The 22,228-nt window shown below is 40.9% G+C and overlaps 1 long non-coding RNA gene across 2 annotated transcripts in view; it reads left to right on the top strand.

Moving 5' to 3' along the window:
* LOC137655830 (uncharacterized) overlaps window positions 1–19,840 on the top strand; it is a 20,195-nt gene extending 355 nt beyond the window's left edge. The window contains exons 2-3 of one of the 2 annotated variants that reach the window (XR_011046873.1): window positions 10,456–11,455; window positions 11,522–19,840. This is a non-coding gene — a long non-coding RNA (uncharacterized lncRNA). Of the gene's footprint in view, window positions 1–10,455 lie in introns of both variants that reach the window. The other variant, XR_011046872.1, reaches the window with a different exon arrangement.
* The last annotated feature ends 2,388 nt before the right edge of the window (window positions 19,841–22,228 follow it).

Here is a 22,228-nt window from a genome sequence, read left to right as displayed (position 1 = left end):
AAAAGGAGAAAAATACTTATTACAGGCTATTTGAGTTTGATAAAGATGACTTTTAACTTTAAAAATCCGTTACTTTTTTTCAATAATGGTAGGCTAGGCTACCTTACAATTGAATTTCGTCCAAATACTTCAGTATACCGTAAAAATTTCGTTCTAAAAAACGGAATAAAAGTATATTATATAAAAGAGAAAAACACATTGCAGAAGAATCTCTTAACCAGAGGCCTACAAACTGCACAGTACATACGATTTGGACCTACAAAGGGTATTATTGTACTGCACTACAGGGTAATGTAACCTAGGGAAAAAACTGCTTTTTTTCTATAGGGAGAGGTCTGCTCTCTTTGAAAATGACACTCGTTCCTGTCGCAATTGAATAGTTTCAGAAATATATATATCTATATCCACCAATAATGGGGGACCCCTGTGGGTACTCAGGGTTTTGGGTGGGGAACTCATACGGGGGAAACGGTATATAATGGTGAAACAAGCCTCTTCGGTAAATGTGTAGGAGAGCTCCGCGGAAGATCTTGAAGAATTTAAACACCTACAATTCACTATTATATCATATAGAACGCTTATATAATAGTCAATATATGAGCAGCTTCTATTTAACGAAGATATTCGTGTGTATAGTTATGTTTCACTTGGATTTTTTCTAAGTGTTTGTTTTTGTTTACTGTGTGATATCTTGGCTAAAATGAGCTGTTTCACCGCCTTACTGCGTATGGCAGACTAGTTCTCAATGCTATTCTAACCAATAACAGGTGTTTTCTTGACGTCACACTGTTTGAAAACCAATCATGGCGGTTTTTACAAATCTAGCCAATGCTGACAATTATTACTTCACTTATCCCTGCTATTTTTCCACCAGTTACCACAGTTTACGTGAAGTTCCGCGAAGGAATATTTTTGCACGTCTCGAATCTCCCTTCAAACTGAAAAGCTCATTTTGCCGTGAAGTATGGAGCAATTAGCAGGACCTTCATCCCGTTCCGACTGTGTCACTTGTGACAATTGCTTTATTTCTTATGGGGATTTTTGTGTACATTATTCAGGGAAAGTTGATTTGCTAATTGCATTTGCTCAACGTCATGGTTTGGTTTTGGCAGAGAAAAAGTGCCCTAATTGTGAAAATGTGTGCCGTATAGATTACAACAAATTAGCATTCCGGTGTGATCGTAGTGTGGTTACTCGTGGGAAAAGGAAGAGGAGGTGCAATTTTTTCGTGTCTTGTTTCAAAGGTAGGCCTAGGTAGGGGTACAGGGCCCCATAGGCTAGGTTAGGTGGGTGTTTTAGGTTCGGTGGTGGCCTGAAAATTACTGTGGCCTTAAGGGGGGGTCGCAGGGGGGGCGGAGCCCCCCCTGGTAGGCCTAGGTAGGGGTACAGGGCCCCATAGGCTAGGTTAGGTGGGTGTCTTAGGTTCAGTGGTGCCCTGAAAATTACTGTGGCCTTAAGGGGGGGTCGCAGGGGGGGCGGAGCCCCCCCCGGTAGGCCTAGGTAGGGGTACATGGCCCCCAGGGTAGGGTAGGTAGTTGTATTAGGTTCGGTAGTGCCCCGAAAAATCACTTTTCTCCTCCTCCCCCCACCCAAAAACCCCGCTTCCCACTGGGGTCCCCCATAATTGTAGTAGTAGGTTTATGCTTACATTTTCTGTGTAAGAGTTAGGTGGTTGTAGGAGGATTATCTCACAGTTTCAAGGTAACTGTAGCTCTAATTTACTGTTTTCTTTCGTTTTCTACTTTTAGAAACTTTTAAATCGAGCGCGGAGGTCTCCTACACAATTACCGCCTCTTCTTCTCTATACGTTACCTTCTTGTATGTATAATAAACCGATGAAAAAATACAATAATTATACATATCCTATGCTAACGGTCCCATTTTTCATTTATTTGTTGACATTCTACGGGCGGTTGTAGTAGCTCCCGTTCGTTCGTTTGTACATAGCAGGTTTCGACCTTCTGCGTATAAACTCCTCCCACCTGTGCATAATCTCCGCCTCTACCAATAGGATTACTTCTTCTCTACCCGCCACATTCAAGTATTCGACTTCACCCGGTTTATTCAAGTATTTGACTTGATCCAGTATAACTATACCATTCCTTTTATGTAATACCCACGTGTACATGTTACGTTTGACCCAAGATTACTCTTTTTATTATGCGTTATCTTATAAAATCACCGCATTTTATATTGCCATTAAATATTATTTATCATACATTCCATTTTATCTTGCTATATTACTTATATACATTTTATTACCTTATCACGCCCAGATTTCACATAAATACTTGCTCTGGACAAGTTTCCCATTCTGGTTCATTCATGTTTACTTTCTAGACTCCGTTGCTTTTCCATTAACCAATCACGAACCCATACTGATGGAAAGTTTTTACAGGGGGGTTAATAGTTCCCAACCCCCACCTTCCAACAAACCCTTTTCTGTGGAAACCTTTGTCCAAGTCAGGTCTTTGTTAGTTTAAGTGACGTCTTTTTGCGTATCTTACCATGGATGTTATAGAAACTTGTAACGACTGCAGTAATCCATACTTGAAAGCATTTTGGTGAATTCCAATGTTGATAATTTTCTTAAATCTCATAATGTAATAGCCCATCGTTTACACTGTCTCAAGTGCAGTACTAAAACTAAGATAGCTAAGACAAAGAAGAAACGGCGATGTAGATATACAGAAGTTAAGACGTCACAGTCACAACACCCCGGTGACCCACAAGTTTCGTCGTTGCGGTCATTAAAGTAAGTCATTACAGTGATGCCTCAGGATACGAAATTAATCCATTCAGGATGCGGTTTCGTATCCTGATATTTTCGTATCCTGAGTCGCGTTTTACATGTAAATAGCCTAATCCGTTCCAAGCCTTATAAAAAGTCACTTTTCTTTCATAAACACGCTAAACTGTAGTAATAAACATGCAATGCAGCCATTTCTATCATTCAATAATTAATACAACCGTTAAAAACAGCCTAATCCATTCCAGAAACCACTATGAGATTATTCAATAATGTAGTTATAGCCAAGTTATTCCCCCCCAAGACCAAAGAAAACGGTCCGTTTTCTTTACTACTGTATAAAAGTTACGGTACTGTATGTACAAAAAGCATTTAGATCAGTGAAGGTGTATTGTTACCTGTACGTACACCTAAATTAAGGATTGATACCTTTACACTGAGAAAAAGGTTACAGTTAATTAGTGTAACAAAAAAGTTGAAACTTACCTTTTGATTGAGACGATGTCCGATAGCGAAGTCGCGGCAGAGGAGGATGGCATAAGGCAGAAAACGTAACAAGTGACAGACTACATACAGTAATTTACACACTTAACACATTAACACTTAAACTTTACGAAATAAAAAAATGGCAGAAATAATTGTAAGGACACCGATCCCTTCGTCGTCCAGAAAATCGACAAACTACTTATTTATTTAAATTCTCTCTTCGCCACACTGTGGTTTCCTATGTATATATATTCCGCTCTACCAGAGCTACATTTTGATATATGTATCGTTTCATGACATGTTTTTGTTAACCCATAATTCATATATTTGTAAGTGTAAGAAAACACACATATTTTGGCGGGCACTTCAATCTGACTTGGCGCCAATGTGATCCTACGTTTCCGTCCGCACCTTGTTATGTATTTCCGTGCGCATTCAAATAAAGTATCAGTTGATCTTGGTGACGCTTGTCTCACTGTCCTTACATAATTAACACTTAACATTACGTATGGAAAACTATAAAATGAAAGAAAAATTACTTTAACACTTAACGGTAACATAAAACTTAAAATGAATTTTTTTTTTTTGCTTTTTTTATAACTTTACGTTTTTCTTATTTACTAAATCTCTTCTACTTCTTCATCACTTTCTTTTTTCTTTTTCTTTTCTTTACTTTCACCTTCTAATTCTTCATCCCTTCCTCTTTTCTGTTTCTTTTCTTCACTTTCACCTTCGTCTTGGCCTACTAATACCGCTGGCCTTTTTAATAAGAAACTATCCATTGAAGCTTGTTTCTGCCTACTTTTCAACACATTTCTAAAATGCGTTAGGCAAACGTCATTGCAGTGTTGAAGCGCACGGTTGGTATAAACTTTTTCTGGATGTTCCTTTTCGACGTAGTCTGCCATTTTATGGAAACATGCAAGAATTTCCTTGATGTCTGCCGTTTTCAAAGGTGCAACATCCTCCTCATCACCGCTAGAGAGCTGCTCTTGAAAATCACTCACTTGCATCGTCTCCAACTCCTTCAAGTCGTCCGTCGTCAACTCCTCGTGGTGTTCCTCGATAAGTTCATCGATATCTTCCGCGCTAACTTCCAGCCCCATGGACGTACCAAGATGTACGATGTCAGCCACCTCAGACTGCTGAATTGGTTCAGGATCGTCAACGATCTCGGCTTCTCCTCCAGGCTTCCCGAACCCCTCGAAGTCTCGTTCAGAGACAGCATCAGGTCACAGCTTCCTCCAAGATGAGTTTAGGGTACGCCTCGAAACTTCCTGCCAAGCGAGATCGATGAGTTTGAGGCATATCACGATGTTGAAGTGATCTTTCCAAAATTCACGCAGAGTGAGGTTTGTACTCTCTGTGACTTGGAAACATCTCTTGAAGAGATGCTTCGTGTACAATTTTTTAAAATTAGAAATAACTTGCTGGTCCATGGGCTGGAGGAGAGGGGTGGTGTTAGGCGGAAGATACAGGACCTTTATGAAGGAATACTCGGCCAGAAGATATTCCTCGAGGCCAGGAGGGTGAGCTGGAGCATTGTCCAACACCAGCAGACATTTCATAGGGAGGCGCTTTTCTTCCAAATATTTTCGGACAGTCGGACCGAAGCAGACATTCACCCAATCAATGAACAGTTGCCTCGTTACCCAGGCTTTTGCATTCGCCTTCCACATCACGGGAAGGTTCTCCTTAATGACTTTGTGGGCTTTGAAGGCTCGGGGATTTTCTGAATGGTACACCAGCAGGGGCTTTATCTTGCAGTCCCCACTGGCGTTTGCACAAAAAGCATGGGTAAGCCTGTCCTTCATAGGCTTGTGTCCGGGTAGCCTCTTCTCCTCCGCCGTGATGAACGTCCGATGAGGCATTTTCTTCCAGAAAAGCCCAGTTTCGTCGCAATTGAAAATTTGCTGCGAACTGTAGCCTTCCTGCAGAGTCAACTCGTCGAACGTTTTAACAAAGGCTTCGGCGGCCTTCGTGTCCGAGCTGGCTGCCTCCCCATGCCGTACCACTGAATGGATGCCAGTCCTTTTCTTGAACTTCTCGAACCACCCACGAGAAGCCTTGAACTCTGGGGGTTCCTGCTGGGATGTTCCTTCTCCTGCTCCTTCTTCGGCCTGAGCACGCACGATATCACCGAAAATGGCGGAGGCCTTCTGGCAAATTGTAGTCTCAGTGATGGTGTCTCCTGAGATCTCTTTGTCCTTGATCCACACAAGAAGCAGCCTCTCCATCTCGTCATGCACGTGCGTTCTCTTGTTGGAGAAAATAGTGACGCCCTTAGAAGGTGTTGCTGCTTTGATGGCCGCCTTCTGCTTCAGGATGGTGCCTATCGTAGACGGATTCCGGCCATACTCCTTGGCGATCGCACTTAAACGCATGCCAGACTCGTACTTTTTAACGATTTCAAGTTTCGTCTCCATCGAGAGCATCGCCTTCTTCTTCTATCCTTCGGCAACATTCTTGGGACCCATGGCTACAGTAATACGTAATATAATACACTACGTAACGTTATATACAGTCTATGTATAGTAAACACTAATACAGTACAGTGCACAGTAACGAATGTTTATTAACGATAACACGTGGCGTACGAATGTACTGTATATTAACACTTAAGTCAAACAAGCGAAAGCACACAATGTCTGTTAACGATACCGCGGTCGGAACGAAAAGCTGGGATAGTTGCTGACCAATAGGAAAGCAGGATCTTATGGCGTCAGCCTAGCGTCTGAGTAGGGAGATAACCAATGGGTGAGCGGGAGGCTGTAAGTGAGTCTACCCAAGTTCAAAGTCAGGCGGCGCGCTCTTTTTAAAATTACTCTCGGCGAAGAGTTGGGATCTCGTAAGGTTTTCGTATCCTGGGGCATAAAAATCTTCGAATCACTTTTCGCATCCTGAATTTTTCGTAAGCAGAAACTTTCGTATCCAGAGGTATCACTGTAGTTTCTTTAATTTTAATGTGTTAGTTTTACTAGTTTGTTAGCATGCGCAGCTCAACATTACCGCTTGCCAGTACATACGTGCTTCATGTTTTATTTTCCTGCAAGCGTAAACGAGCCAGTGGCGGAACAAGAACCATTATGTTTCGTGTTGCTAATGTTATCGTAACAGTGCTAACGTTAGCGAAACATAGCTAATGTTAGTGTGCGTAGCTCAACATTACCTTTTGATGTTTTTGTTTTCTGGTGAGCGAAGCAATCCCGAATTGGAACAATACCCATTATATTTAAACATTTTAACAGAAAATATGTTTTCCTGTAGTAAATAACGTGATTTAACCGGTTTTCACCTTCATTTTAACCCCAACGTCAACAACCAGTTCGGCTTCTTAAAATTAGTCGAACTGGTTGTTCTGTTTGTTTGCGGTTGAAATGAAGGTCAAATTCGGTTAAATCACGTAAGTTACTACAGGAAAACATATATATAATGTTTGAAATGAGAATCTGTAATACAGTAAAACAACCCTATCCCATATAACAACAATCGAGAGGGGATCTAAGTGGAAAATGTTGTCATTGGTGGATAAACCCCACAAGCGATTGATTTGCAGCAACGATAAAAATACGGGACAACATTTCTAATAGATAAACACTTTTTCTACTGTAAATTATGCTTTCAACAAATTTGAGCTTCATTTCCAGAAATGCATATTAAATGCTAGATAACTACTGTAGTTGGAAAAATGCTATTATTGTACTGTATTACAGGGCAGTGTAACCTAGGGAAAAAACTACTTTTTCTATAGATCTATAGAAAAGGTCCGCTCTCTTCGAAAATGACATTCGTTCCTGTCACAAATTAATAGTTTCAGAAATATATACTGTATATATATCTATATCCACCGATAATGGGGGACCCCTTGTGAGTCACTATTAAAGCAACGCCATTACCTATAATTGATATCGCGTCCTTAGATGGTGTTTGCTCTGCCATTGCGCGCTCTGCTTGCAAATAAGCATAATCTCACAGCTTGGATATTACGGTAATGTAGTTACTGTCGGGGAAACCTTTCCCAATAAAAACCAACTTTTCCCTGTAGAAAAACGCCTGTTTCTTTGAAAATGCTTATTTTTGTCGCAGGTTTCTACCTTCTGTGTATAAACTCCTCCCACCTGCGCATAAACTCCGCCTCTACCAATATATACTACATTAAGTAGTATATATATATATACTACTCAATGTATATATATATACTACTTAATGTATATATATACTGTATAGGCATTACGTAAGCATCTGTATTTGTTCGTTCGCCACTAGCTGTGCGTGCTGTATATCCTTCTACCTTATCTCCATTATTGCTTCCTTACCTATTATCTTACTGTCTGCCCTCTTCTATAACTAAGGAATACCTTGTAGGTTCACTTTGGCATTTGGTGGCCTTACAGGCCCCCAGTGTTGCCCTATTTAGCCCTAATTCATGAATCCAATCCATGGTGTGCAGTAAGATTAATGAAAGGAAAATATAGAATAGCAACCTCCAGGCTGATATATAGTTGCTATGCTTTGCCCCCCCCCCCCCAAAAAAAAGGGTAAATAAAAGGGTAAACTGCAGGGATAGTTACCTGGAACTAGAAGGGGAAGCTTGGTTAAGATTTTTAATATACCAATACAGTATTGCTAGAAATCAAACTTTTTCTCAGTTTTATGATCGTTTAGAAATATTTACTGTATAACTATTTATAATTTGAGAGGTTTATGACAGACAACGCTAAAATACAAGCACCAGATGTTATTCATTAAACTTTTTACTTTGGAATCTAGTGTTGCTGTTAGGCTGTTTACCTTTAGTGTTTTTGCTGCTGACATCATTGCCACTCCCCATCATGCTTTGGCAACAATGGTTACCTATCATGCACTGTCCAGTTGTGTGGATGCAGAATTAATGTTTGTTCCAACAGGAATACAAATCTTTGTCCTTTAATAGGTCTATGCTTTCAGCGAAGCTGGAGACGGCTGTTATAGCTTTCAACAAGGTGGTGGTAGTTACTGCCAGGTGGCTGGCAAGCACAACCCATCTAACAGGCCACTAGGGTCATACTTTTTCCACTAGGGTCATACTTTTTTTTGGCCAGCAGAGAGTATAGATGTACTTCCAGTGCCCTTATCTGGTTTTTTTTTTTTTTATATGAATGGTTTTGACATAATTGTGTGGAAGATATTTTAAGGAGACAAACGTTTTGCAGTTTGGGCATCTTACCAACTTCATGTTCTTGTTGGACAGCATGACTGTTTCTTGTCTTCCTCACTAGTATGGCTGTATGACGACAATGATAACAAATCCTCAGGAAGGGGTCTACTCCTGAGCTTCAGTGTACTGTACTGTACTTCCGTTGAAGGAAGCCACTGCTGAGTGTGATGTGAAATGGTACTACCCATCCCCTTTCTGTCAATGTCTTCCTGAGCCTGGAAAGATACTAAGGACTCGCATGTTTGCTGTCTCTCTTTTAGAGGTCCTGTTTATCCCTGCAAGTGTGTCATCAGTCTGGGCAACCCTGTGAAGGCAAACTTCAAGTTCTTCCCTCCTTGGGCTCTCTTTTTCTGAAGCCTTCTTTCCAGAATAATAATGTTCAAAAAGTTCAACCGATGTTACATTTGCTTGACTACTATTTCTCTCCCCTGTGACAGTGCGCACATTACCAGCCTCCTGTGAGTGCCAAATTGTCTATCATTGGTAAGAAACATTGGCAAGAATTATACTGTAGAAGATTCCTGGGTATACGAAATAGGTGTTCTCGCACCCATTGCTAGGTCTCATTGTGTCGGTAGTGGTGGTATCATCCTCATGCGATGGATCCTTACGAGCTAGATCTCTACTCGCTGAATCTTCATGTTGTTGAAGAGGAATTCAGATTTTAAGTAAAGAAAACTGATAAGTGGTTTGTTGGATAAATCTTTTTTTAAGTCCGCATAATTTTCATGTGATATTTCAACTCTAAAAATTTTAATTCAATCTTGATCAAATAATTGTAACAGCTGCTTTAGGTAATTCATTATTTATTAAGTTTAGCTGCATACCCAGGAAACATCACATATTTCATTAAATGTTTTATATTACTGATAGGTTTGTATAAAAACACTACAATATTAAAGATATCTCTGAAAGACGTACTTCCAATTCAGTAAGAGGAGGGCAGTAAGAGACTTGAGTCATGGTCCTAGGATGACCAGGTTTTCAGTTTGATATTGTTGGATATGTTAGTCCATAGATGAAGTATACCTAGTTATTTAAAAACAAAGTTGAATAAGCTCGTCAATGAACTAATCAGGACTAGATTAGTGTTGGTATGTACGCTAAGTTTTCCCATAGTTGAAGGCAAGATAAAGTGACAAGGTGAAGATTGGTAGAATAAGCTGGTTCATTGATTGTTAACCAAGAATCCACCCATATTAATTGATATAATAAGATATCTGAAGTTAATTGATGGAGGATCCATACAATATACTGTATAATGAAAAATTGTTTATCATTTAATTACGCGAATGGTACATTTGCTTGGTAGATTTTAGTAGTGGCTGGTCATCTTTTCTCTTTTTAGGAGTGTGACAGCAACAAAAATTATCCTCTTACACTGCACTATGCTCTTGTATAATAAGTAATATTCAACTCTTGAAATTATTAGTGTCAGTAAATCATATTTTTGCTCAGAATTTATACATACCTCTGGTTTAAGGTACAGTAGTATGTTTTATTCAGGGAATTATGGGTTGAGTATCTCTTGAAAACACTTGAAGAATAGAGCTCCTGTTAGTAGGTAAATTTCCATAGGCCAGTCATTAGAGTGTTGTAGTGAAGTATTTGTATTTATACATACCTCTGTGGTTTAAGGTAGTATGTTTCATTCAGGGAATTATGGTTTGAGTATCTCTGGAAGACCATTGAAGAATTAGGGGAGCTCCTATTAGTAGGTAAATTTCCATAGGCCAGTCATTCGAGTATTGTAGTAAAGTATTTCCTTGTTAGGATTAAGAGGAAATATTTTTCCGCTTCACAAAGTATACTTTCGGTTGTAATATTTGCTCTTATAAATGTCATGGACATGTCTAGATTTTCATTATTTCTATTTTATATTCATTACATTAGACTATTTTATATTTATAGCTTATCCAGCAGAATATTTTACTAGAAGTATAATCTTGTTATTGAGGTGTGTAGCAAAATATTAGTATAAGACATTTATCTGTACAATTAACATATTTTATTTATTTTTCAGATTAGAATCAACAAAAAATTAAACTGCAAATATACTGTACAGCAATTATCAGACATTCCTGATGACATCAAGACGACGATCAGCAGCGAAGAATCTGGAATTTACATAGAAAAAATTCAGGAAACTTTGCAAGGAGAAAACAATGGATTTATTCAATTTCTGATCTCAAAAGATATACCGAATCGTCTCGACTGAAGCGGCCACTCTATCATCAAACTTTTCTGTGCTATTGAAACGTCATTATGATTAATTATATAGTGGTACAAATGTCTTGGAATGGTCAACTGACCAGAGTTATTGAGATTTTAGGGGGTTGTGTGTCATAATGGTGTCACTGTTAATACTGTATCCCTTAAGTTCAATAGCAATCACTAACTAAAGATAAAAAAAAAAAATAGGAGTTAAGTTACTGTAAATAAATAAAATAAATTTGCTCTACCTCTTTACTATGGATATATATTTCAGCAAAAGCTGAAACTAGCCATAAAACTTTTAGCGAGGTATAACCGCCTGCCGCCAGTTAGCAGGAGCCGGGTAAACCAGCCACCCCGCTGGCTTTATTTTACTACTATTCTTTTACAGGAGTGCAGGTGATACTTGAGGGTCACTACTATGGAGGTTTATCCTGATGTGGAAGGTTACCCTTCATGTCGGCCTCAGAGACTGATCATGTCCTTTGTCATGCGTGCAGAGGCCATTCTAGCTAGCAGGAATCACCTTGTAATGAGTGTCAGGAGTGGCCATCCTCCCAGTGGGGGCAGTTTGGTAGGCAATGGAAGGAGAGGTACAAAAGGGATTCTTCTCGTCTTCCTTGAAGGCAAAGAAGTCCCAATTTCTTACTCTGACGTTGTATTCCCTCACTGTTAAATCTGCTTGTTCGGTATTCTCTGGAAGAAGTTCGATCAAGAGTGATCTCCATTTGACCCCTGGATCAGGGGACTACGTTTCCCTTAGCAAAGTAATGCTGCCCTCGGCTGTAGTGGAGTCTCCGTTTTTGTAGGTGCCGGCTGTAGTGGAGTCTCCGTTTTTGTAGGTGCCGGCTGTAGTGGAGTCTCCGTTTTTGTAGGTGCCGGCTGTAGTGGAGTCTCCGTTTGTGTAGCTGCTACAGTTAGAGGTGCATACTGACCTTCCCAGGGGTTGACTACGGTCTTCCTCCTCGAGACTCTGCAGTTGGTGACCCGCCAGAGCTTCTCGTGTCCTTAGCTGCAGCCACCTTTGCCTCTGCTCTTCCACCCTTCGTTCGTGCAACTCCGGCGTATAAAGGAGAGCAGTTGCAGACTAGTACCCCCATGGGTTACTAGTCTGGGGAATCTTCTTGAGGTGAACCCAGAAGCTGACTTAGGTCAGTCTTCTCAGTTTGCAGATTACGTGGCGCGCCCTCAGAATGAGCTTCAGCGTGCTGATGGAATGCATAGTATGAAGCACCAAGCTTCTACGCCTTTTTCGTCGGCGAGCAAGGCCCTCTCCGACCGAGTGGTCACCCCTGTGGCATTTAGGGAATGAGTGCTACATTCTTCCATGCCTCATTCCAGCTCTTTGGAGCAAGTCAACAATGGGGTATGGAGACTGTTTACAGTTACCGCCCTTCACGGTCGTGTTCAAAGTGCACAACAAAACATATGAGGCCAGGACTTTCGGAACTTGCGTCTCGGGCTTCTCTCTCTCACGAGGAAGAACCAGTTTTTCCTATTGCATGTCGGTGTGCAAGGATTCCTCCTCGGCCTTGCTTGCCACCATGAGTACTGTAGGAGCATGCAAGGCTACTCACCAATCTCCTGCTGGAGCTCTTGTAGGCGCAAAGCCCCTTGTCTCGCGAGGGAGTATTGTGCGCACTACCAGTAAGTGTTTGCGAGTTTTAGGGGGAGAGCTCCTCTTGCTGATGCAGGTCTGTTGAGCGCTTGTGGACTCATAGTTTCCAGCAGGTTCGCAAGCTCCCCAGTGTGCTATGCTTCGGTAGTGCTAGAGCATTCACAGACGTGCGCTACCTTGGTAGCACGCTTGCTCCCCATTGTGCTATGTTTCAGCAGTGCTAGAGCAAGCAGTCACAGGTAAATGCCACCTTGTTTGCACACCAACGATTACCTACTTGCCCTACTGTTGTGCACACTACTTCGGTAGAGCGCCCTCTATCACCTGTTTGTACTACTTTGGTAGTTTGCCAGAGCGCACCTGTTTGCAATACCTCGGTAGTGCGCTCACTATCCCCTTAGGCAACCAAATCTTGCTAGCAAGCGCAACAGGACATTGGTCGTGGGCGCGCTTTTCTGGGTACTCCTAGGAAAGAACCTAATCACACTCACTCTTGCAGCACCTCAGTTGGTGCCCATTTTTTTTGAAGGACTAGTTCTTGGATCAGTCTCCAGACCGATCCCATATCACCTGTCACACCCTTTGGAGGTACCCCTTGTATCCTTCTCGATGTGTTAGTCCTCTGGGAAGGACATTCCTCCCTTAGACCCAAGACCTATTAGCATTGCCACCATGTTGGCTCCTTCCTTCTTCCTGTCCCTCACCCTCCTCCTCACAGCAGTTGTCCAGATACCAACGGTCTCGGACTGTAAGGCCTCCAACACCGGTCTCGACCCTGAGTGGGAAAGGTTGGGATTATTCAAATCAACCCGCAAAAGAAGATAAGGAGGCAACGGCAGCCAACGCCTCTCCAAGGTGATGCTCTACACCAGAGGACCAGCAGGGTCTTGAGGTCTTTCAGAGAGATCTTGTTTAAAGACACTTATCAGCTATTGCAGATCAAGATTGTCCAGTTTGAACCATCCGCTCCTCTCAGAGGCCATAGTTCCTCCCTATCCCTAAAGGTTTCACGACTAACGGAGGTTATGAGGAAGGAGTCATCCTCACTCCTTGTGGCTTTTACAACCCTTCCGCTTAGAAAGGAACGATACGAAGACCCTTTCAAAGAACTGGACCTTGAAACCCAAGGTTCTAGATCTGCGGAAGGGCATTCTTGGTTTGGCACCAGCCTTGGCAAGACCAGAGGAATGCAGTCAACCCTCAGGTCTCAGGCTCCTTCAAGGGACCTAGCCGACGACTTTGCCCCACCCTACGCTCCTATGGGTGCGAGCTCTGTAGTGGACGATCCTCCTGATGACAGATCAGATTGTTCTGATGACATGCTGCCCTTGTATGCCAGTTCTAAGATCTCGCCCTTGGAACAGGAGTTAGATCACGTCTTCCTACAGGTTCTGTCCTGTATCAGGAAATTTATTTCCATAGCCAGTTTAAATGTTTAAAGACTGCTCAGGAATTGCCGAGGCAAGGAACAGTGACATTGCTCTATCAAGCAGGACATTGCCCTAGAGACTGACCATATATACTTAACAGCACCCAAGCCCCCTCTCCACCCATGCTAGGATCAAGGAGGGCCAGGCAATGGTTGCTGATGACTCGGCAGATAGACCTTATAGGCTTCCCCAAACCCCTTATCCTTAGCTCACAAGGATGGTGAGGTTGTGGAAACCAATGGAACTAACGAGTTTGAGCGGACTTCAACCCCAGTCTAGCGATTACCTGGCAAGGACGTTACCAACAGGCCACCTCTAACCCATGTACCTTCCAAGGGAAAGTATACAGTCCTAAACCTCTTCATAACACCCCCAGACCTACAAAGACACTGGTACCCTTGCCCTGGTCGAGGAGGGTTATGGGAGCCAAGAAGAAGGCCTTTGGATCCAGCTATGCTGGCTCTGATGCAGAATATGATAAAGAAGCTGGCAGCATTAGTGGTGATGTTCTCAGTAGCTGATGCCGTGAACATGGAGAGGGTTGCAAAGTGTTTTATGCAAGCCTCTTCATGGTTGGACTATTGGTTGGGATCAATTGGATATCTTCCACAATGAAGATTTTTCCTCTTAGCAGAAAAGGGTGGCAATAACCAACTTTTTGCTTTCTGGTGCAAGGATGGTGGAGTTCTTGACACACTATTTGGTAAATCAGTGGCCCAACTTGATTTCCGAGGAAACGAAGTGACTCGTTTCAAGATTCCAAAGGCATTAGCCGAGGAGATAAGGACTTATGTTTCTCAATGCGTCAATGGAGGGTCCTTCCGTCTTCATCACGGAAGGCAGTGATGCAGTTGCTGAGCGCTGGTGGAAGGGCTATGGTATCATTCCTTTACTCCTCAGAACCACCCCGCAGGGAGCATCTCCGGCAAAACATCAGGGGGCATAAGAGAGGGTCAAATTTCCCCCAAACAATCCAACTCTAGGAAACCAGGCCCCAAGCAGCCCTTTCATGCTAGAGGGGCAGAGGAGGTAGACGTGAACATTCTCGGTAGGGTAGGCATTCCTCCTACCCTTCCATCGGTGGGAGGATACCTAAAAAGCAGCTGACAGAGGTGGATGAGACAGTTGAGCCTTGGTTGGTCTCCCTCCTCCATTGGGGCTACCACGTTCCATTTACACACACTTTGACTAGTCATGCATTAATGTTGTGTTCATACATGAAGGGATCCACAAAGTAACAGCCCCTTCAGGCTGAAGTCCAGACCATGCGAGAGAAACACTCCAAGAGGTGCTAGACAGGTCCTCAGGCTTGTACAGTCGACTCTGTTGTAGAACAAGTTTGTTCAACAAACTCCATTCAAGATGGAGAAGGCAGAAACGGTCAGACTGGTCATGAGACCACCAAAGGACTTCATGATTACACTGGACCTGAAAGATGCATACTTCCAGATCCCAATGCATCCATCGTCAAGGAAGCATCTAAGATGCATCCTGAATGAAAAAATTTACCAATTCAAGATGCTGTGCTTTGCCCTGTTCACAGCCTTCCAGGTGTTCACAAAGATCTTTTCCCTTTTATTGACCTGGGCTCGCAAGAATGGCATTTATTTATGTTATTTAGACCATTGGCTGATTCTAGTAAACTTGGTTGAGAAGCTTCTACACTCAGACAGACTTCTCAAGTTTTGCTTTGGTCTGGGGATCATTGTAAATCACAAGTCCTCTCTGCAACCATCTTGGAAACTGGTATATCTCGGGATGCAAATAGACACCCAACTAGGCAAAGCCTTTTCGTCTGAAAACAGAAGAGAGGTTAAAGTGTGCAGCACACCCCTTTCTGATGCAAGACACTATCAGCACACAGGTGGCCTTGCCTGTAGGGACACGTGACCTTGGAGTTCTTGGTGCCCTATACTGTATCCTTCTTTTCATCCAATCTCTCCAGTGGCAGATGAAGACGTTTTGGTCCTAGCACAATGACTCCAAATCTTCAGGTTCTGGTGGGGCCTGAGCAAAAGAGAGACCTGCGTTGGTAGGTGCTAGACACTAACCTCTTCAGGGGAGTAGACCTTCCCCTAGATTTGATGCTCTTTGCAGATGCATCCAAGTAATGGTGGGGGCTCACCTGTTGCTATACACAGTCTCCGGATAGCGCTCAGAGTCCAAGGAGCATTGCCATGTAAATCTGGAAATGAGATCGCGCTTTTTGGCTTTCAAGCAATTGCAGTAGTTCCTTTCAGGACACTGTGGTGCTGATGAGTGACAGCACCACGGTAGTGGCGTATGTAAACATACAAGGATACCTTTTCATAGCAACTATGCCATCTAGATGTAGAATTTCTAAGATGGACGGAAGACAACTCTGTAGCCCTATCAGCCCATTTTATCCCAGGCGAGAAAAACGTCCATGCAGATAATCTGGGCAGGAAGACTCAGATAGTTGGCACCAAATTTTCTTTGAATCATCAAATAGCCAAAAAAATCTGGTTCATCAATAATAGACCTGTTAGTGACATCCCTCAATCAGAAGCTTCAGGTGTGCTGCTCACTGGTACCAGATCCCCAGACATTTTGGCAAGATGCCCTCCAACATCAGTGGGATAATCTAGACATCTGTTTTTTCCCCCATTCTATCTAGCTAGGCATCATAAGATCTGTATGTACCTTATAGCTCTTGATATATCAACATGCAGTATGGTTTCCAGACCTTTTACATCTGCTCACAGAAGGGCACTCCCTTCACTTCCAGATTTACCGGAAGAACCACACACAAAGATTCACCACAAGACAGTGGCTTTGCTGTGTCTTCATGCCTGGAGGTTACCCAGCATCTCCTCTTGTTGAGAGGCTTTTGCAGGCAGTCGCGAAAAGGATGTCTAATACCTCCGGGAGTCATCTTCCGCTGTCTACCAGGCAAAGTGAGTAATCTTCTGTGGTTGGTGTTGTGGAAGCGGTATCGCTCCTCTTCACCCCATTATCTTGGTGATAGCGTAGTTCTTATTATGTATTCGGGAGGAAAAACTTGCTTAGTCTTGGTGGAGAAAGGTTACTGCTCAGCATTAAGCCTCGCATTTAGACATAAGCGGGGTTGACATGTCCTCATCAGCGGAACACACACTCCTCATGCAGAGTTTTGAGTGTACTTACAGGAAGTCAGACCACCAACTTGAAACTAGTTTGCATACTATAAACCTTGAAAGGAGCACCTTACGAGCCAGTGGGTCAGTCATTATACCACGATTGAAGCCCCTGCAAAGAGAGTCCTCGAGTTTCGTGGTCTTTCTTCAACGTCGCTTGTTCAAGAGGATGGGGGCAGGTAACGCTCGACTTCGTCCCCGAGTTAGGTGCCTAACACTTAATATCTGGCTGTAGTGGATCCTAGATTTGTGCCCTTCTGAGTTGAGTCTCCGTACTGTAATTGATGACCCTGATCAATTGTCACTGTTCCCTGTGAGGGCTCTTGAAGAAATATCTTAAACGAACCACAGGATGTTGCCCATTGTCAGCAAATTGTTGAAGAGTACAGACAGGGTCTAGAGGAGAGCCACCAGGAATACGATCTCTTCCTTGATTTGACTGGTCATAAATTGGGCCTTGAATTTGAACTCTCCACCTTCCACTTCAAGGTGGTAGACCAAGAACTCATGATGTTAGGGGCATCATTACATCCCTAGCATTAAAAAAAGAACTACACTAGTGGTTACTTCAAGCGTCAAGACGACCTTCACAGCCCACTATCTACAAGGCATTACCCACAGAAACCTGGATACTTTCTCCATAGGACATGTGGTGGCTGCACATGTGGCTTAAGACATCTCGGATCCCTTCTAGGACAAGTGGCAGTTGTTTGGCGGCAGACCTACCACGAATTAGTCTTGGAGGAATGATCGAGTGACTGGTCTCATCGTTCTTCTATCTTCATCTCTTAGGGTAAAGCACCTAAGGAAAACCATATCCCTTGTGTAATTTGATATTTGAAATATATTTGTCTCCATCCTCCCTGGGAGGGCAAGCTGAGTAATGTCTAGGTTAAGTTATCGGAGTATACCACTTCAAGAATCCGTACCTGACCAAGCCACAATGCTTATTTCTCACAGAATCACACTGATTGCTTAAATCCTTCAGGTCATGTGCATATTTGAGTATTAGAGAGGTGTTAGAGTCCCTCTTATTAAGCTCGTGCAAATCACAATCACACCCTGGGTCAAGGTACAAGGTTTCACCCACGTAAGGGAGAGGCTTCATACTAAGGAGTGAAAGGGGTTGTATTAGATGTTGGAACAAATGACAAATTTGAAAGTAATTTGTATTTTTTCTAACCATACTAACCTTGAGCTCTACTCATACTTGGCTCATCACCTATCACCGTGCAGTCCTGTCTACAATCAAAACACCAGTGTGAGTTCGGGTGGCTGGTCTACCCCTTAAGGGTGTTATACCTTGCTAAAAGTTTTATGGCTAGTTTCAGCTTTTGCCGAAATATATATCCATAGTAAATAGCTCAAGGGTTGTCTAGCTATGAAAAATAATTACTTTCAAATTGCTTATTTTTTACAACAATGATATTACCAGATTATTTAAAGTTTATCAAGGTATTTTTATTTCTGGAAGCAGTGAAATTGATTGTCAAAACTATTAATGATTACTTAGTCTAGTAGCCTTTACCGTTATAAATTCAGTGCATATAAAGTTAATTTTAATGAGATTTTAATTCTACGCATCTTTGTTAAAATGCATGTGACACTTTTTTCTTGTAAAGTCTAAACATCTAAGATTCAACTTGAAAATTAGGTCCAGATCTACAATTATTAGCTTCTTTGACTTATTAATTAAAATTCACATTGCAATTTCTTAATCCTCATTTGATATAAAACTAGCACAATAATTTGTTGAGTTGCCTGAAAACTAATTATTCTACAAAATTATTGAATGATGTTGGATTCCTTAGAAATTTGGTGCTAATGTTTAAAATTTTTGTTGATTATCTGTTGAATGTGTTGATTTCATCTGGATCTCTTAACATACTTAAAAATTTGTATAATTTTTTGTATTATGTAAAGTACTGTAAACAAGTTTTTTAAATTTGTGACCGAGGGGAAATTGATATTAATCATCTATTTGACAGGTTTTTAAATTTGTGACCGAGGGGAAATTGATATTAATCATCTATTTGACAGGTTTTTAAATTTGTGACCGAGGGGAAATTGATATTAATCATCTATTTGACAGGTTTTTAAATTTGTGACCGAGGGGAAATTGATATTAATCATCTATTTGACAGGTTTTTAAATTTGTGACCGAGGGGAAATTGATATTAATCATCTATTTGACAGCCGATTCATTTTAGTTCTACAATCCAGTTAAAGTACATTATTTCCATGTCAATATAACCTACTACTAATTACATAATATTATTTCGTCTTGTCTCTGTGTACCATTTCATCTTATTCAACTTCTAATTGTAATAGTCACTTTCATTGAATTTCCTAATACACAACGTTGAATCTATAATAGGCATATGTTCTCTTAAAAGGTATAATCAAATATGCTTTAGATAGTAGGTATTAGACAAACCAAAAATCTGGCGCTCTAATTAACAGCAACTTGCTATTACTATTGTCACTTTTTTCCTTGAGATGGGGGAATGGGAAGAATAGTTTATTATATTCTAGATAACACATAAAAGTATTGGAATTATAAATATACTAGAGAAGTAAATTAAATATTAATAGATTTTGGCTTATATGTTTCAAATAAGTCACATTTCCTTCCTTCTTGCAATGACATATACTAATTGACTAAAATTTACATGTGAAGCCCCAGTACGAGAATTAGTTTCCATATGTTTCAGTTTAACAAAGGGAGAACCAAGTATTCTTATTTAAAGATTCAGTGTTTTATTAAATAGGTTTACATTTTGTGAGCAACTAATTCATTTAGCTTGTATAACAGGAAGCAAGGAGTCATAAATAGTGATTTTGATTATTTGTAAAGGTAATTGCTTTAACAAAAGTCTTAGTACTGTACTGCTAAACATTAGAAGGCTGATATGATTCTCTCTAGAAGGCTAATATGACTCTCTCTCTCTCTCTCTCTCTCTCTCTCTCTCTCTCTCTCTCTCTCTCTCTCTCTCTCTCTCTCTCTCTCTCTCTCAATTAAGGATATATCCACAATATTTTAGAGGTTTTGAAAGGTGTTTGTAAGCTAAATTTCAAAATTCATTTAAAATAACTTTTCATTTAATTTTTTCTCCTAAAATATTCATTTTGATTTTTCTGGTCACATAAAACATTCCAAATGCTTGTTTGTAGTATATCCTATTTATTTTTCTTCAATCTAATGAATGGATATTTCTGTCAAATATTAAAATGACAAAATTGTTATGAAAAGGACAAAATCTTGTGTACTGGTTTTAAGCTTTACATATTCTTTAAACAAAAATATGCAATTAAGTGCGTATAGCCTATATAGTTATTAACGGTTGTAGGTTGGAGCATTTAAAAAATTAAATATATATTGAAAGGTTTTATGAAAGAAATAGCAATTCAATTTATGGTAGGCCTAGTCTTAAGAGAACGAAACCATCAGTGAAGTGATTTTAAGTAAACATTTCACGGAATATGTAGGTGATGATCAAAGGGTGGTTTTAATGTAAAACTTCAAGATTATTCCTGATACTTGAAATACTTTTTACAAAAGTAGTAAAGCATGTGTTAGGATAGGAAATGAAGTGAGTGATTGGTTTCCGGTGAGAGTGGGACTGAGACAGGGATGTGTGATGTCGCCGTGGTTGTTTAACTTGTAGGTTGATGGAATGGTGAGAGAGGTGAATGCTCGAGTGCTTGGACTAGGATTAAAACTGGTTGACGAGAATGACCATGAATGGGAGGTAAATCAGTTGTTGTTTGCGGATGATACTGTACTGGTTGCAGACACAGAAGAGAAGCTTGGCTGATTAGTGACAGAATTTAGAAGTGTGAGTGAGAGAAGGAAGTTGAGAGTTAATGTGGGTAAGAGTAAGGTTATGAGATGTACGAGAAGGGAAGGTGGTGCAAGGTTGAATGTCATGTTGAATGGAGAGTTACTTGAGGAGGTGGATCAGTTTAAGTACTTAGGGTCTGTTGTTGCAGCAAATGGTGGAGTCGAAGCAGATGTACGTCAGAGAGTGAATTAAGGTTGCAAAGTGTTGGAGGCAGTCAAGGGAGTAGTAAAAAATAGAGGGTTGGGCATGAATGTTAAAAGAGTTCTAAATGAGAAAGTGATTGTACCAACTGTGATGTATGAATCGGAGTTGTTGGGAATGAAAGTGATGGAGAGACAGAAATTGAATGTGTTTGGGATGAAGTGTCCAAGGAGTATGGCTGGTGTATCAAGAGTAGATAGGGTTAGGAACGAAGTGGTGAGAGTGAGAACGGGTGTAAGAAAGGAGTTAGCAGCTAGAGTGGATATGAATGTGTTGAGGTGGTTTGGCCATGTTGAGATAATGGAAAATGGCTGTCTGCTAAAGAAGGTGATGAATGCAAGAGTTGATGGGAGAAGTACAAGAGGAAGGCCAAGGTTTGGGTGGATGGATGGAGTGAAGGAAGCTCTGGGTGATAGGAGGATAGATGTGAGAGAGGCAAGAGAGCGTGCTAGAAATAGGAATGAATGGCGAGCGATTGTGACGCAGTTCTGGTAGGCCCTGCTGCTTCTTCCAATGCCTTAGATGACCGCGGAGGTAGCAGCAGTAGGGGATTCAGCATTATGATGCTTCATCTGTGGTGGATAATGGGGGAGGGTGGGCTGTGGCACCCTAGCAGTACCAGCTGAACTCGGTTGACCCTTGTTAGGCTGGGAAGAACGTAGAGAGTGGAGGTCCCCTTTTTTGTTTTTGTTTCATTTGTTGATGTCGGCTACCCCCCAAAATTGGGGGAAGTGCCTTATTATGTGTGTGTATGTAATATTGATGTTTTGTAATGAGAATGCTCAGACACAACTGGTTCTTGATATGCAGGTTAAACTTGAAGGAATTTAGGAATTTCACCTAAGGCATTCATTCTGAGAGCAAATTTGGTTGTAATTAGTTATTTAGGACAATTTGAAAAATAATTACATCAGTATAGGGAAGCTCAAAGGAAAAAATGCTTTCGTAAAAAGAAGCATTTTAAAGGATTGTAAAACTTGGTAATTAAAAAGTATATTCTGATTTAGATGTTTGAAATTTTCAATTGTAATCAAAATATAAACCTATCAGAGGTAGTTTCATAGGGAAAATTGCTTTGCAAATTAAAATTTCAGCCAGATAAATAAAATGTGAATTTAAATTGATGAATAAGCACTTATTAAATGCTTAAAACCAGTTGCTTTTTATATACAATAAGAGTTTTGTCATTCAAGATTTTATTTGATGCAAATATTAATCATTAAAATTTAAACATTCGAGATGCTTGTATAACTCATAAATGTACATTGGTTATAATTATTTTAAATATTTTGTTGTAAACAATTTGTGCTAATTGATAAGATCTATCACACAAGAATAATTGGTGTAGACG

The sequence above is a fragment of the Palaemon carinicauda genome, chromosome 16, assembly GCF_036898095.1.
Source record: "Palaemon carinicauda isolate YSFRI2023 chromosome 16, ASM3689809v2, whole genome shotgun sequence".
NCBI lineage: Eukaryota > Metazoa > Arthropoda > Malacostraca > Decapoda > Palaemonidae > Palaemon > Palaemon carinicauda.
This window is presented reverse-complemented; position numbering and strand designations above follow the sequence as displayed.